The 17,592-nt window shown below is 43.1% G+C and overlaps 1 long non-coding RNA gene across 1 annotated transcript; it reads right to left on the bottom strand.

Annotated features, from left to right (window-relative positions):
- Positions 1–1,771: 1,771 nt before the first annotated feature.
- On the bottom strand, positions 1,772–16,189 carry LOC117804413. The gene is made up of 3 exons (XR_004628814.1): positions 15,598–16,189; positions 5,176–5,230; positions 1,772–2,097 (listed from the first exon to the last, which is right to left on the bottom strand). It is a non-coding gene; the product is annotated as an uncharacterized LOC117804413 (long non-coding RNA).
- Positions 16,190–17,592: the final 1,403 nt, after the last annotated feature.

The raw sequence follows: 17,592 nt of genomic DNA, 5'->3' as shown, positions 1-17,592 counted from the left end.
TCCACAGCAGGACGGCTCACCTGCCCTGAGCCCAGCTCCCCAGCTGGACGCTGAGCCTCTGAGGAAGGTAGGGCTTTGTCATTAGCACGATTTGACAGCTGGGGCCAAGCCAGACAGAGGCATGAAGTTCAAGGTCTCGTGGGGTAACATGAAAATGTTTTCAGACAATTTGCGGTAAACGTTTTAGCTGCACAGGAACAGAAGAATCCATCTATCAAATGGAGAAGGATCCAGGTCTGGGGGATTTTGCCCATTTCGCCCATCTATACCAATCAAACAGGTTAAAAGAACCGCACCGGGTCATCTGGGATTGAGGTGAAATCAGCCTCCCAGGACTTATGTCCTAGTCTCTCATCCTTTTTACCATTCATCCAACAAATACATATCGAGAATTTGTTATATACACCAGGCCTACATGAAATACTGGGGACACGAGAGCAACCACAGTTTTCTGCTGTCGTTATGCCTATTCGGTCTCATTCTAATAAAGGAGAAAGACAAAAGGAAAACACATGCAAACACAAATAAAACCTAGGTAAACATACAAACAGACAAAATAGTTGCACATTGTTCTAAGGGTCTCAAAGCACATTGTCAAGGGGCTGAGATTCGAACTAAGGGGGTGGTGAGACGGGGGCCTTATCATGGACAGGGTGGGCAGGAAGGGCCTCCAGGAAGTGGCGCCAAGGGGAAAGCAGGTGCTGGCTGGGTGGAGGAGGTGGGAGGAGCATCCTGGTAGACAGCTAAAGTCCCAGCGTGAGCTCAGTGGATTTTAAGGAACCGAGAGGGGGTACCCGCAGGACAAGCAATGAACATTCTCATTCAATATGAGAAGCCCAGGAATGGAACTGAAAATAGTTTTACAGGACTATTCAGGAAAGACTCCATGGAATGCTGTATTTTAAAGACAGATAGGCAGATCGAATTGTCTGAGGCCTGCATGTGTGTACATGCGTGTGAATTCACGCTGGGAAAATCACCGGGCCATGTGTTAGTCTTTTCATGACTGATTAAAGGAAGCGGCACGGCCATTACCTAGCTTCTGTTTCTTCTCTCTCTGCAAACAGGCTCAGCAAGCTTTGGGGCTGAGAATGGGTAGATTTAGTGATGAATGACCCATTCCCTGAGAAACACAGTCAGGATGGGTGTGACTCCTGACTTGAAAAAACTGCGTTAGGGTCCTTGCCATTTTCAAAAAGGACTAAGGAGCCCTGGGCCTGTGCCATGTGGGGTACAGCCTGGAGCGGGTTCTGTGGGACTGCTCCTGGGAGTAGCCGTTCAGCAAATGTTAATCAAGGCAGTATGGCGGAGTGGCGCTAAGTGTGGCCTCTGGAGTTGGAATCACCAACGTCTCACTGGGCGGCCAGGGACTCGTCAGTCACTGTCTCTGAGCTTCCGATTCCTCAGGGTTGCTGTCAGGATTAAAAAGTGCACATGTCCTCGCAGTCTGTAAGTACGAAATGGGTATTCGCAAATATTGATTTTCTTTCTTCAACCCTGAGTTAGGGAAATGGAGAAAAGGCATCATAGTGAGAAGAAACTGAGGAAGGAGAATGCTCAGACTTGCCACATAGCATGTGGACGGGAGAGGGGAAAATCGAAACGGCTCCCACATTTCTAGCCCAGCTCACTGCTTGGTAGCTGTATCATTTAAAGCTTTCTGACTCAGTCACAGAATGTTTTTTGTTTGTTTGTTTGTTTAATTTATTTGACGGAGAGAGAGACAGCCAGCGAGAGAGGGAACACAAGCAGGGGGAGTGGGAGAGGGAGAAGCAGGCTCCCAGCGGAGGAGCCTGATGAGGGGCTCGATGCCAGGACTCCAGGATCACGCCCTAAGCTGAAGGCAGACGCTTAACAACTGAGCCACCCAGGCGCCCCTCAGTCACAGAATGTTAAACAAAAAAGGGACTTATTGTCTGATGTCTGAAAAAAACCTGGGCACGATCAGCTTTGGGACCAACTTGTTCCAGGGCTTGAGCCTGTGAGGGCCCTGGGTCTGTCCTCCCCTTGGCTCTCCTTTTCTTTATGTGGACTCACTCCTCCTCAGACTTCACATGCCCTGGGCTGCCAACCACTCCAGGTTTGTCCTCTCAGGTCCTGTGGCAAGAGAAAATGACAATAGTTAAGACCCATATTTGCACACCATATCATAAGTACTGTTCTAATTTTTTTTTTTTAAGTAGGCTTCACACTCAATGCGGGGCTTGAACTCTCAACCCTGAGGTCAGGGGTCACATACTCTACAGACTGACTCAGGCAGGTGCCCCCTGTTCTAATTTCCTTAATATATATATATATATATATTTTTTTTTTTTTTTAAAGATTTTATTTATTTATTTGACAGAGAGAGAGACAGCCAGCGAGGGAGGGAACACAAGCAGGGGGAGTGGGAGAGGAAAAAGCAGGCTCCCAGCAGAGGAGCCTGATGCGGGACTCGATCCCAGAACGGTGGGATCACACCCTGAGCCGAAGGCAGATGTTTAACGACTGAGCCACCAGGCCCCCCTTAATATATATTGATACTTGTGTCACAAAAATGAGGTAGGTAGGAAAACTGAGGCAGATTAAGTAACTAGACCAAAGTTACAAATAAGGGACAGAGCTAGGGTTTGAGCTCGTGGTCTGGTTTCAAAGTCTGTGCTCTGAAGAGCCTCTTCTGAACAAAACAGAGGAGCACAGAGGAAAGGAGGGAAAAATCAAACAAGACAAAATTGGAGAGGGGAAACAACCACAGGAGACTCTTAACTCTAGGAAACAAACTGAGGGTTGCTGGAGGGGAGGTGGGTGGGGGGATGGGGTAACTGGGGAATGGGCATTGAGGAGGGCACGTGATATAATGAGCACCGGGTATTATATAAGACTGATTAATCACTGACCTCTACCTCTGAAACTAATACTAGATTGTATGTTAATTAACTGAACTTAAATTGAAAAAAATATTATGGTAAAAAAAAAAAAAGAGTCTCTTCTGAAAAACAGCCACCATCTTTTGGGACCCATTTGTACTATGGTAGTTGTGTTTGGGTCCCTAAGGCTGGAAGAAGGGGATGTCTACTTGGCCAGTGGCAGTCACATGCCCATCCTGAAGTGGGCACAAGGAAACACCAAGCAGGGCTGCTGGGCTGGACAAGGGGAGGGACTGCTGGGCAGAAGGGGATCTGGATACCCTGTTCAGACCAGACAAACAAAACGAGAGCTTTTCATCATGACTGAGATGGAAAAGAAAGAAGAGGAGGGGGCTTTAAGGAGAAAATGACAAGCTCAGTGTTAGAGAGCTAAAGTTTGAAGTGCTCGGTAAGCATTCATGTGGAGATACGACCCATTGGACATACTGATTCATACTTGAAATAAGATGATGATAAAAGGGTGAGCAAAGAGACACTGGACAAATGAAGACAAACAGAAAGCAAGAGTGGTAGCATTAATGTCAGACAAGGTAGAACTTCGGGCTAAAAGCACTTAGAGTATTAGGAACATCTGTACGTAGTGATAAAGGCACAAATAATAAAGAAGAGATAAGTCAAGACAGGCGTCAAAGAACATAGCAACCAAATACGTAAAGGCAGGAAGAAGACTTTATATACAATTATAATGAGAGATTCTGAAATACCTTGCTCATAGTCAGCCCGAATTAATAGTCCAAAAAAATCATTCAATTCAACAAGTAACACAATGTTATACCAGTCAAAACTTTATTCAGGTGAACTGAATAATATAATCAAATAACTTGAGATAGCACATATTAAGACTTCTTATATCCCACAGATAAAGACACATTTTTCATAAAGACGAAAAATGAGGGGCGCCTGGGAGGCTCAGTTGGTTAAGCGTCTGCCTTCTGCGCAGGACTTGATCCCAGGATCTCAGGGTCCTGGGATCAAGTCCTGCTCAGGGGGGAGTCTGCTTCTCTCTCTCATCCCTGATCATGTTCTCTCTCATTATCTGTCTCTCTCTCTCAAATAAATAAATAACATATTTAAAAAAAGAAGAAAAATGATAGATACATGACGGTGATCTAAAAACTTTGAATAGAAATGAAGGCACAAACTCTTGGGTAAGTCTTTGGATCAAAGAGAAAATAAAAGGGAGTTCATTCAATCTCTAGAAACCAGTGAAAAGCAAACCACTTTCTATTGAGATCTATGGGGACCCTGAAAGTAATACTAAGAGGAGCGTTCAGAGTTCCAAAATGCCTCAGCGATTTAAAAGTAAAACCAAAAAATAAAGGAATTAAATATTTATCTTAAAAATTTAGAAAAGTAAATGAGGAAACTGGGAATAATAAAGGCAAGAGTCGAAATGAATGATTTATATAGAAAAAATAAGATAAAAGCAGTAAGAAGATAACTCAGTCAAAATCTACTGAAAATGACTCCAAAAGTTTGCTGAACAGACTCCTCCTTTGGATCTTTGCCTCAGTGACATTCCCTGTCTTCCCAGGCGTGGCCCAGGGTCCCTGTCACGATCTCGAGCTGTCACTGCAAGTCCATATGCTGTGATGACTTGATCCACACCTGTCTCTCCACCCATGGGGCACCCTGCTGAAAGCCACAATTTGACTGAGGACATTTGAAAATCAAATTGCCTCTATTAAGCAATTCATGAATCGGGCAGCATCTCACCTAGTAAGTAGACAGATGCTCTGAGGAGTTGTAAAAAAAAAAAAAAAAAGGAAGGTTTTAATAATTTCCTGGGGCAAGGAAGTTTTTAGGAAAAGAAAAGGTAGAATTATTTCAGGCATGGTCCATTTCAGCTATTCTGTTACTGTTACTCTAAAGGGGGAAGGAACGGTGGTTTTATCATGTGGATTACCGCATCTTCCTCTGTGGGATCTAGAGGGCGCATCTGACAGATTGCCTCATTGGGACTTACCAGAAAATTCCTCATTGAGCAGTTAAAATTGCATTTCTGGGGGACTTTGAAACTGCAGTTATATTGAGTATTTAGCTTCAGTTTGATGACTTGGCCTGGCATCAGTGGCTCTATCTTGGGCCTGTGTTTTTCTTTTTACCAACCCTAACAGTGCAGGCTGAACATCTGTTTTGCTCCCCACTGGGAGTATGGTGCTTGGTACACTGCAGTCCCTCCAGAAATATTGAGTGAATACAGGAGAAACAAGAGGGCAAAGACACCAGGAAGGATGGAGTCAGAGAAGGCAGAAGAGAAAAGCCATACCTGGAGACGAGTAGGAACTTTCCATAAAGGAAGTGAGGGCCATGATGCTGAACGCCTGAAGAAGCAAACGTGAGTGAGGGATTACTCATCTTGCTTTCCACCCTGAAGTTCTTTTATAACAGCAGTGCTAAAATCTTGACCACTTCACTGATTTTGCCTGATGGGCTTTGAATATCTACAAAGTCCTTTCGAGCCCGCAACTACATTTGCTTCTTAGAAACGCCCCAGAGGAGGACAGTATTATTATCACCCTCATCATATGCATGCAGATGGAGAAATAAAAGCTCAAAAAGGCTAGGTAACTTTTCCAGAGTCACAGAGGTAGAAAAGTTAGAGTCAAGGATGACACTCAGCTGTTCGGATTAAACCTCCCCGCAGGTGTAGGTGTCGGTCACAGCTAGAAGGTCGGCAGTGGCTTGGTCCTCAAGACACCCATTGGTTGAGCGCTTCCTGCGCCAGGCATCCAGTATAGGGTAGTGAATGCGATCCAAGAGAGCCAGTCCCTTCCCGAGCAGACTGGAGTGCTGCGAGGCAGAAACTACCAACCCCCCACTCATGCTAAGCATGGCAAACGGGGGCTTTGGGAGAATAAAACACAGGAACCCCGCCTAGGCTGGGGTGGGGGTGGGGNGGACCCTGTCCTTGTTTGCTGTTGGTTGCAGCCAGACACATTCCAGCTCGTTTTGTTCGGGGGAGGGTTCAGTTAGTGCACAGGCAGGTTCAATAGAATTGTGGGCAGAAACTCTGATCCCCACCCAGACCAGCTGAAACCGGTTTCAGTGTTTTCACAGCCTAGGAAACACATACTCTGTGAAGCGTGTCTGTTTAAATACACTCAGTGTGAACCAAAAGTTGGAATTAGGCCCCCTGGGTGGAGAAGTGACACGGGACCCATCTCCGATTCTGTTAGCGTTACTTTAAGCAAGGGACGGCCATCTCTCGCCTCTGCGTGAGAAAAAAGTGCTGTTTGACTGCATGCAAATCTTGAAAAAGCTGACTTCTACCTACATTCCTCCCTTTCCCCAAATTGGCATGTAGAAAACATTGACAGGAAACTACTCACAAGACACAATCGCAGAAGTTAACATGAACACCAGGAGGAATTCATTTCTGTTAAAGCAAAAAATAAGGGAACAAGTTTGTTTTGTCCCTTGGTTCAGAGTGTTTGCATATTACACGTACTTAATAGATGAATTGTGTGTCTGACAACACAGAAATCAGAGTCACCACAATTTGCGGCAGACGTTTAATTAGGCCAGAGTGTCCGTGGAGAATCGCCATTCATTCATTTGCTCGTGTACTGAGTAACCAGTTGTGGCGTGCCTACACCGCGCCACACGCTATCGTAGGCGCGAGGGAAGCAGAAGGCAACGAGACAAAATGCCTGTCCTTGTGAAGCTGACGGCCCAAAACAATAACATAGGGGAGGGAAATGGGAAGTATAGCAGGGGGGCGCTTAGCAGTTTTTGATAGAATAGTCAGGACACTGGCATTTGAGCAGACATCGGAAAGAGTTTTACAGTGAGCCATCTAGAAACCCAGAAGGAACCTTCTGGGCAGAGAGACTGCATATCAAAGCATGAGGCGGGACCACGCCTGACAGACCACGCCTGACACTTACAAGGAAGGGCAAAGAGGTCAAGGTGGTTTGTGCAGTGATGGAAGCAGGAGATAACTGAGTTCAGCTCCCGTAAGAGTTTCATAGGCCATTGTAAAGACTTTTACTCGGAGTCAGAGGGGAAAGTGTAGATTTTTGATTAGAGGATATTGATGCTGATAATAGTTAGCATTCATATAACATTTCCTAGATGCTGGACACTGTTCTAAGTACATTATGTATATTAACTCATTTACCTCCTATACCAACCCTATAGGTATCATTCTCATTTATACAGATGAGGAAACTCTGACTTTAAAAAATTAAGGAACTTGTTCAAGGTCACACAACCAGTAAGTAATAGAACCATAATTCAAACCCAGGCAGTTTGGCTATGGCCCATTTCCTCTTTTCCAGGCCACCCAGTGAGACTGCATTTCCCAGCCTCCCTTGCAGCTAACGTGTGGCCATGTGACTGAGTGGTGGCCCGTGGAACGTGAGCAGAAGTGAAGCATGCTATCTCCAGCTTCTGCATGCAGACCTTCATCCTCTTACCTCCTCTTTCTGCTGAATATAGAGAACTTCAAGGTCCTAGTGGAAGGTAGTCAAGATGACAGGAGCCTAGGTTTCTAAATGACCAGGTGGAAGCTTTCCTGCTGATCAGTAATTGGCCTTTGAAATTCACAATGAACTTCTATTGTGTAAGCCATTGAGAATCAGGCATTATTTTAAAAGTCCTGAATTTAGGGGCACCTGGGTGGCTCAGTCGGTTAAGCATCTGCCTTTGACTCAGGTCATGATTCTGGGATCCTGGGATTAAGCCCCACATCGGGCTCCCTGCTTAGCATCAGCGGGGATCCTGCTTCTCCCTCTTCCTTTGCCTGCTGCTCCCCCTGCTTGAGTTCTCTCTCTCTCTCTCTCTGTCAAATAAATGAATAAAATCTTTAAAAAAGAAAGTCCCGAATTTAGGGTTGAAGGTGGCATGGCCCTCACATGGAAGAGTGCATAGTCTATTAAGTGAGACAGACTTGTGAATGATGGCAACGCACTCCTCTAATACAGGCATTAAGAGAGAAGCCTGCTGCTCAGAGGGAGGAGTTCTAAACGCTATCTAGGTAAGTGGAGGGTATCTCTGGCCTGGTGACATCTGAGTAGGGTGGTGAAGGATGCCTAGGAGTTTGGGGTGAGGAAGTGTGGGGAACAGTGGTGGGGCCAATTCAGTGACAGCTGGTGCAAAGGGATGAGGAGTCTGGGAAGGATGAGATGTTCAGCCACCCAGTTTATCTCATTTCATGCTAACTCCTGCTTTCCAGCCTCCTAACTCTGATTCTTCATGTCTTCAGCTCTCTGACCTGAGGAGGCAGTATACCCCAGGGGTTAGTTATGTTAAAAATTTCTGATACTTGTCAAAATGGTAAAGAGGGCTTTATTCAGGACTATTGTCACAGGTGTCAGGAAAAGAGAAAACAGGGGAAAGAAATTGAGCTTAACTCCAAACACAGCGAGGCAGCTGGGGAATGACAGCCAATAAGCAGACTGTGCATGGAAAAGTGCTAAGAGGAGACATTAAGGATGGGGGTTCCTGCCGAAGACTGGCCAGACTGATGTGATATCAAGGGCGGGGGATGAGGAATTTGATCAGCTATCAAGTGGGGGAGGATTCTCTCAACTGACTTAGCAAGGTTCTTGTTACAACTAGACACAGCAAGGATAGGGTGGGGGCAAGGTTGAGGCCTAGTGGAGAAGGGGGTTCAGAGGAGTTTCAAGTTTGGTTAAAGAGAGCGTCTTTATCAGGTACTTGGGCTCTTGAACAGGAATGACTGGATCTGGATTCTCATTCTGTATCATCTTGAAATAGTTGCTCTGATCTCTGATCTCTTTGTGCCTGTTAAATAGGGATGATAATACCTATTTCATAGGGATACTGTGAGAAATAAGGGAGTTGAATATACAGAGCCCTTAGAACAGGGCTGGGCATATGGTAAGTGCTCAATAAATGTTAGCTGCTGCTGGTGGTGCTGCTGCTTCTTATAATTATTATTCATTTCTTTGACCATAGAACAAGCATGCAGAAAACCCAGAAAGTGAAGTTTGGTCAAAAGACCTTAGTTAAGTCTCGACTGGGCCATTAACTTAGGTTATCCAAAGGAACTTGCTTGACCTATGTTGAGTCTTTGGTTTTATCATTTTTAAGTGAGGTCATTGACTATTAAAGCTCATGCCTCCTCCCTGCAAGCTTCCTGTGAGAGTCACTTTTGTAAAGTTGTAAAGCTCCGTTCAAATGGGAGGGATTATAAAAGGTACAACACCTACCCTTGATTCACTTCCTGGCCCAGCCCTTATTCCACAGGCCCCACAGCAACATCTCAACAGCAGCCCCTTCCCTTAACCTCCAAACTTTGCTGGAATCTACCTTGATACTCATTCTATTAGGCCTCACTCTATGGCCCTCCCTCCATGGAGCTGCTCCTTCCATGCCTATCGCTCATAACCCAGTCTAGGCTTCAGGCTGCCCTGATCCCTGTCTCTTATGTTCGAATTCTGAGCAACTCAGACTGAAGGTGTAGGCAGAAAGAATTAGGGGTCCCCAGAAAAAGAAAGACAAGACATAGCTTTCTTGACATAAGAAAATTCATTTAGGCCCCCAGCCATCTTGTGAAAGAATATAAGAACAAATAGGAGATAACCTAATCATACAGGGACAAAAAAAAAATCAGTGGTAAAATTCTCAGTATTGGTTCAAAGTAAAGATCGATCTGACACACATACTTAAGTCATCTTTGTAAGATCTAAACCCATTTGAGTACTCGGATACTAGACCAACTGAAACCAGAGAATCGATAAAGCTGACCCTTCCAAGCCCTCGTGACTTCAACCTGGACTCTGTCACCTTAAGATGGCTTCTGCCCCAATTCCATGCTATATTCCCCATTGCTCAAGCCCCTTCATGAATATGTATGCACTCTTAGCTTTAAATTTCCCCAATTTTGTTGTTCAGGGAGACTCGGCTATGGAAAATACCCCCAGTGCTCTCCTTTACTTGTTGCAAATAAAACCCTTTATTTTCCTCTTCTTTGACTTGGCTGTGTCTTCCAGCTCAGCATCCACCAAGAGTTGGAGCCAGTTTTGGGTAATAAAGGTGCTCATCTTACCAGATGAGATACCGGAAGCCTAGTTAAATTTGAATTTCAGATAAATAATGAATACGTTTTTAGCATAAGTATGTCCCAAATATTGCATGAGACATACTTTAAAATTTTTGATTATTTATCTGAAATTTAAACTTAACTGGATATCCTGTATTTTTATTTGCTAAGTCTGGCAAATCTACATCCAAAAGGTGGGGCAGATAAAAGTACATAGAAGGAAATGGAATTGGGACAATGAATAGAATGAAGGAGTGAGAGAGTTGTGTGAAAGTTTCCAGACCCATTACTCTCCTCGTCTTACAAAATCCAAAGCCTATGGCCCACCGTGGTGCACATTTCTCTGAGCTACTCCAAGGAGAAGCATAGGGAAGACATAATCTTTCCACTACATTGTCCAGAGTGGTCTTTAGAGAATGAAAATCTCATTACTTCCTGCTTTAATGACCTTTGATTTTTCAGGGGTCTGCAATCTATGGCCTCCAGGCAAAATCCATCTGCCTTCTTGTTTTTGTAAATTAAGTTTTATCAGAACACAGCCACGTTCATCCATTTATGTTTGTCTGTGTCTGCTTTTGTGCTACAGTGGCAGGGTCGAGTGGCTGCAACAGAGAAGCCTGCAGAGCCTAAAATATTTACTATCTAGCATTTATTTTTCAGAAATCCCAATGTCCTTCTTCCTCCTCTTTTTTTTCCCCTAGTGAAATCCTGCACTAAATGTGAGATTTCTCTCTATTTATACCCTAGAATCCCTATTTCTCTGTGCTCCCATAATATTTACACCACTTTAACATAAAAAAAAAAATCTTTGTAATTACAAGTTTGGTATCTGTCCTCTCTACTAGCAGTGGTTTCCTTGGATGCCAGCAGTCATCTCTTGTTTTCCTTTGTAGCTCCCTGAGATCCTAGCACAGGGCAAGTACATAGGAGGTATTTGTTGAATGAATGGGAAAGGTAGCTGCAATGGAAAGAGTCTGGGTGTTAGATCCAAAAGCACCTATTTTGAGGTCCAATCACTTCCTCTTACTGTCTACTTATTTAACTGTGATTGAACAAGTTACTTAACTGAGCCTCAGTTCTCTCAACTATAAAATGGGAATAGTAATACTTAGTGAGGCTTCAAGGAGACAATTCATATTAAATGCATGGTATATTATTTCCTCTCTTTCTTCCCCCTTTGAATGAGGGAAGGGAGTAGAGAGAAGAAAGGGGAGCAGTGGTTTCCAAGGAAGGGGTAGGTAGAGGAAGTAATAAGGAGACCAAATGGACTATCTCCCTATCTGTGGCTAGTTCTCTCTCTATCTGTGGCTAGTTCTCTCTGAACTTGGGGACAAGATTAGGTACAGATGCATCTGTGCTATGCAAGGGACAGTCATTGCACTGCAAACCAAAGCTCTGTCTGGACAGAACCACAAATAAACACAAAGCCTCCCATGGAGATAAGCATCATGGTTTCCATAGCTGGTTCTGATGACACTTCTTCAAACTGGGCATTTCACAGCCTGCATCTTCTGAGTCGATACTGTGCAAGAGAAGAGCTCTGACATGTTTGCACCTGGTCTTCTAACCATTTGGATAGAAATGTCCCCCCAACCCCAAATTGGGAAGTTAGCTCTTGAACCAATGGGTCAAAGAATAAATCACAAGGGAAATTAGAAGATATTTTGAGAAAAATGAAAATAAAACAAAACATACTGAAAACTTGTGGGATGCAGCAAAACATAAGAGATAAGTTTTACAGTGAAAAATGCCCATATTAAAAAAAAAAAAAAAGAAAGACCTCAAATTGACAACTTAATTTTACACTTCAAGGAACTAGAAAAAGAACAAACTAAACCAAAGTTACCAGAAGGAAGGAATAATCAAGGTTAGAGCAGAGATAAACAAAACAGAGAATAGAAAAACAATAGAAAAAAATCAGCAAACCAAGAGTTTTTTTTTCTTAAAGATCAATAAAATTGACAAACCCTTAACTAGACTAAGAAGAAAAAGAAAGAGGACTCAAATAACAAAAATCAGAACGAAAGAGGAGACATACAACTGATACCACAGAAATACAAAGGATCATAAGAGACTAAGACTACCATCAACAGTTATATGCTAACAAATTTGATAACCTAAAAGAAATGGATAAATTTCTACCGATATGCAACCTAACAAGACTGAGTCATGAAGAGTTAAAAAATATGAAAAGACCTATTAATTAGTAAGGGGATAGAATCAGCAATCAAAAACCTTCCAACTGGGGCACCTGGGTGGCTCAGTCGTTAAGTGTCTGCCTTCGGCTCAGGTCACAATCCCAGCATCCTGGGATCGAGCCCCGCATCTGGCTCCCTGCTCCGCGAGGAGCCTGCTTCTCCCTCTCCAACTCCCCCCTGCTTGTGTTCCCTCTCTCACTATCTCTTGCTGTCAAATAAATAAATAATAAAAATCTTAACAAAAACAAAAACCTTCCAACAAAGAAAAACTCAGGACTAAATGGCTTCATTGGAGAATTCTACCAAATATTTAAAGAATTAACACCAGCCTTTTTCAAAATCTTCCCACAAATTAAAGAAAAGGGAACTTGTCCAAATTCATTTTATGACTCCAACATTACTCTGAGATTAAAATCAGACAACAATACTAAAGGAAAAGTACAGACCAACATCCTTGATGAATATTGCTGTAAAAATCTTCAACCAAATACTAGCAAACTGAATTCAATAACACATTAAAAAGATTAAACACTATGACTAAGTGGGATTTATCTCTGAAATGCAAGGATGGTTTAACATACAAAAATTAGTCAAGGTAATATACCATATTAGCAGAATGAAGGAAAAAACTCACATGTCTGCCTCAGTTGTGTAGAAAAATATTTGACAAAATTCAGTTCTCTTCATTTACTCAACAAATTAAGGTTAGAAGGAAATTACCTGACCATAATAAAGGCTATATGTGAAAAACCCACAGCTAACATCATAGTCAATGGTGAAAAACTGAAAGTTTTCTTTTTAAGATCAGGAACAAGGGAAGGATCCCCATTCTCACCACTTCTATTTAACATAGTACTAGATTAATAGTAATTAGGCAAGAAAAAGAAATAAAAGGCATTCAAATCAGAAAGGAAGAAGTAAAATTATCACTATTCAAGATGACATGATCTTATGTGTAGAAAACTGTAAAGACACCACCAAAAACTGTTAGATCTGAGAAACCAATTCAGCAAAGTTGCAGGATACAAAGTGAACATGCAGAAATCAGTTGCATTTCTATACGCTAACAATGAATAACCTGAAAAGGACATTAAGAAAATGATATCATTTACAACAGCATCAAAAGTAATAAAATACTTAGAAATAAACTTAACCAAGGAGTCAAAGGACTTGTACATTGAAAACTACAAAACATTGTTGAAAGAAATTTAAAAAGACACAAATAAAATGGAAAGAAATTCACATTCATGGATCAGAAGACTTAATATTGTTAAAATGTTAATACTACCCAAACCAGTCCACTGATTCAATGCAATCCCTATAAAAATACCAATGGCACTTTTTCTTTGTTTGCAGACATAGGAAAATCTATCCTAAAATTCATATGGAATCTCAAAGCACCCTGAATAGCTAAGACAATCTTGAAAAAGAAAAACAAAGCTGTAGGCCTTACACTTTCTCATTTCAAAACATAATACAAACCTACAGTAATCAAAACAGTATGGAACTGGCATAAACACAGATACATAGACCAGTAGAACAGAATAGAGACCTCAGAAATAAACCCTTACAAATGTGGTTTAACTTATCTTCAACATGAGCGTCAAGGCATCACAATGGGGAAAGGATAGTCTTTTCAATAATTGGTGCTGGGAAACCTGGATATACACTTGCAAAAAAAAAAAAAAAAAAAAGAACCTGAACCCTTACCTTACACTATATATAAAAATTAACTCAAAATGGATTAAAAACTTAAATATGAGACCTGAACCATAAAAAATTCCTAGAAGAAAACATGCCATACATTACAATACTGTATTTGGAATGATTTCTTGATAAGATGCCAAAAGCACAGGCAACAAAAATAAAAATAGACAAATATGAACACATCAAACTTTGAAACTTCTGTGCAGCAAAGGAAACAATCAATAGAGTAAAAAGCCAACGTAGAATTGGGAGAAAATATTTACAAATCACATATCTGATAAGGGTGTAATATCCAGGGTATATAAAGAGCTCCTACAACTCAACAACAAAAGCCAAACAACCTAATTCAAAAATGGACAAAGGACCTGAATAGACATTTCTCCAAAGAAGACATACAAATGGCCAACAGGTATATGAGAAGATGCTCAATGGGGCGCCTGGGTGGCACAGCGGTTAAGCGTCTGCCTTCGGCTCAGGGCGTGATCCCGGCGTTGTGGGATCGAGCCCCACATCAGGCTCTTTCGCTATGAGCCTGCTTCTTCCTCTCCCGCTCCCCCTGCTTGTGTTCCCTTTCTCACTGGTTGTCTCTATTTCTGTCAAATAAATAAATAAAATCTTAAAAAAAAAAAAAAGAAAAGAAAAGATGCTCAACATCACTAACATCAGGGAAATGCAAATATAAACCACAATGAGATATCACTTCACATCTAACAGGATGTCAAAACAATAGAAAATAGCAAGGATGTGGAGAAATTGGAACCCTTGCACACTGTTGGTGGGAATGTAAATTGGTGCAGCAACTCTGGAAAACAGCATGGTCGCCTTAAAAAATAAAAAATAGAATTACCATATGATCCAACTATCCACTTCTGGGTATGTATATGTATAAAAAAAAATCCTGAAAACAGGATCTCAAAGAGATATTTGCACATCCATGTTCACTGTAGATTATTCACAATAGTCAAGAAGTGGAAGCAACTTAGATGTCCTTTGATGGATAAATGCATACAAAAATGAGACATATACATAAACTGAAATATTTTTCAGCCTTAAAAAATAAGGAAATCCTGGGGCACCTGGGTGGCACAGTCTGTTAAGTGTCTGACTCTCAATTTCAGTTCAGGTCAGAATCTCAGGGTCCTGGGATTGAGCCTCAAGCTGGGCTGCTCACTCAGTGGGGAATCTGCTTGAGATTCTCTCTCTCTCTCTCCCCCTGCCCCTCCCCCTGCTCAGGCTCTCTCTCTAAAATAAATGAATAAATCTTTAAAAAAAAAGGGAACTCTTGTCCTATGAGACAAAGGATGAACCTTGAAGACATTAAGATAAGTGAAATAAACCAGTCACAAAAAGAAATACGGGGTGATGTCACTTATATGAGGTATCAAATATGGTCAAATCCACAGAGACAGAAAGAATGGTGGTTGTCAGGGGCTGGGGGAGAAAGGACTGGGGAGTTCTTGTTTAATGGGTACAGAGTTCAGTTTAGAAAGATGAAAAAGTCCAGGAGATGGAAAGTGATGCCAGTGACACGGCGATGTGAGCTTAATGGCACTGCGCTGTAGAGCTGAAAATGGTTAAGATGGTGAATTTCATGTTATGTATATTTTACCACACACACGCACGCACACACACAGTTATTCCCGACTATCATCTCCAGAGATCCTGCTTCTGTAAATCCGGGGCCCTGGAATCTGCATTTGGAACAAGCAAAGGAGGGGATTTGTCTAGGGGTAAACAAGTGGTTAGGTGTACAGGGAAGTGAACCGTTGCTCACCATCTGAGAGCCCTGTGTGGGGGGCGAGCCGCCGGGTGGAGCTCTGGGTGACTGAGACGCTTCCCGCTGTGCTGATCACTCGCTGTCAAAAACCGTCTATGCATGAGGTGTTGTGCTAGAATATGGGTGGGGAGCAGAGAATCTAGTTTTAATCTCAGGGGAGCTGGTCAAACAAAGTATGGAGCCCAAAAGCCCAAAGGGACCGTTTGTGACTTACGGCGTTTCAACACTCCCTATCCTCTTCTGGGCAGTGAGGCCATGACGGAGTTCACAGGGCGGTTTTGCAGACAAAATGAGATCAAAGATGTGAAAGTGGTTTTTTATTTATTTATTTTTATTTCTGTAGTCACTTATTCAGTCTTTACTTACAGGGTGCGTGCTGGAATCTGGACACCATAAAATGCCAGGGCAGAAGTTCTCAATCCTGAGTCCATATTTAATGCTATTGGGGAATTTTTTTTTTTTTTTAAACATCCCTGTTGATCTCCTCCCCTCTGAGACACTCATTCAGCCGGTCTGGGGAAGGGCCTGAGCAGGGGTATTTTCTTTAAAAAGCTCTCCGTTGGGGCGCCTGGGGTGGCTCAGTCGTTAAGTGTCTGCCTTCGGCTCAGGTCATGATCCCAGGGTCTTGGAATCGAGCCCTGCATCGGACTCCCTGCTCCGCTGGGAGCCTGATTCCTCTCTCCCGCTCCCCCTGCTTGTGTTCCCTCTGCTTGTGTTCCCTCTCTCGCTGGCTGTCTCTCTCTCTGTGTCAAATAAATAAATAAAATCTTTTAAAAAAATAAAAAGCTCTCCGTTTTTTCAACGGGCAGTCAGGGTTGAGAACCATCGCACTATAGAACACACAGGAAAGAAGGGTGCACTCAAACTGTAGGATGAGACGCACTCACAGAGAAGGCTGTGTTTGTGCTAGACATTCAAAGGACATGTAAAATTTGGGGAATCATGTTTTGGACCAGGCAACATGGACACATAATATAAAATTCCGAAGTCCAAAAGTATCTATCATGAAAGGCGTGTCTTCCTCCCTCTCTCCGCCTCCTCTTCTGTTCTCTCTGGAGCAAACATGACTTACCAGTTCTTGTTTATACTACCAGAATATTCTTTCAGTTGCTATTAAGAAACTTGTTAGTTTGGTAAGGGGAAAGGAGAAAAAAGGAACGGGTGTCATTTTCTCTTGCACCACCTTCCACTAGGCACAGAACGGCAATTATGTGGGAATAGTGTGATTGAGGAAGTTCATCTAATAAAAAACCAAAAAGTTGATTTTCAGAATGGGGCTTTTGGAGAGGGGGGAAAGATGGCTGAGGAGTAGGAGACCCTATTTCAACCAGTCCCCTGAATCAAGCTGGATATCTACCAGACCATCCTGAACACCCACAAAATCTGCCTGAGACGTAAGAAGATCTGTCTGGATCTCTACAAACAGAACATCTCGGTGCTGGGTCCCGAGGTACGAACCGAGAAGCCATGAATCCGTGCACAGATATCGGAAGATAAACAGAGGGGCGAGGGAGCCGCCGTGCTCAGGCGCCGGGAAGCAGTAGCCACCAGCACTGGGGAGCGGGCCGGACTCGCGGACTGGTAGCCACGGGGAAAGGTCTTTTTTTTTTTTTTTTTAAAGATTTTATTTATTTATTTGACAGAGATAGAGACAGCCAGCGAGAGAGGGAACACAAGCAGGGGGAGTGGGAGAGGAAAAGCAAGCTCACAGCAGAGGAGCCTGATGTGGGGCTCGACCCCATAACGCCGGGATCACGCCCTGAGCCAAAGGCAGACGCTTAACCACTGTGCCACCCAGGCGCCCCAGGTCTTTAGGATGCTGCACCGGACTGAAACCTTGAACTCAGGTGCACTCGCGGGAACCGGGGGTGGCTGGCGGTGTTAGAAGCACAAAGGACAGAGACGGGCCAGCCCTGGAAGCGAGGGCTGGGGGGCGCACAACCTGGGACGCTGCGGGGTTTTAGCAGCACTGACAGAAACAGAGTCCGTGTG

This window comes from Ailuropoda melanoleuca, chromosome 11, assembly GCF_002007445.2.
Source record: "Ailuropoda melanoleuca isolate Jingjing chromosome 11, ASM200744v2, whole genome shotgun sequence".
Classification (NCBI taxonomy): domain Eukaryota; kingdom Metazoa; phylum Chordata; class Mammalia; order Carnivora; family Ursidae; genus Ailuropoda; species Ailuropoda melanoleuca.
Note: the sequence above shows the minus strand (reverse complement) of the source record. Positions and strands in the feature narration are given on the sequence as shown.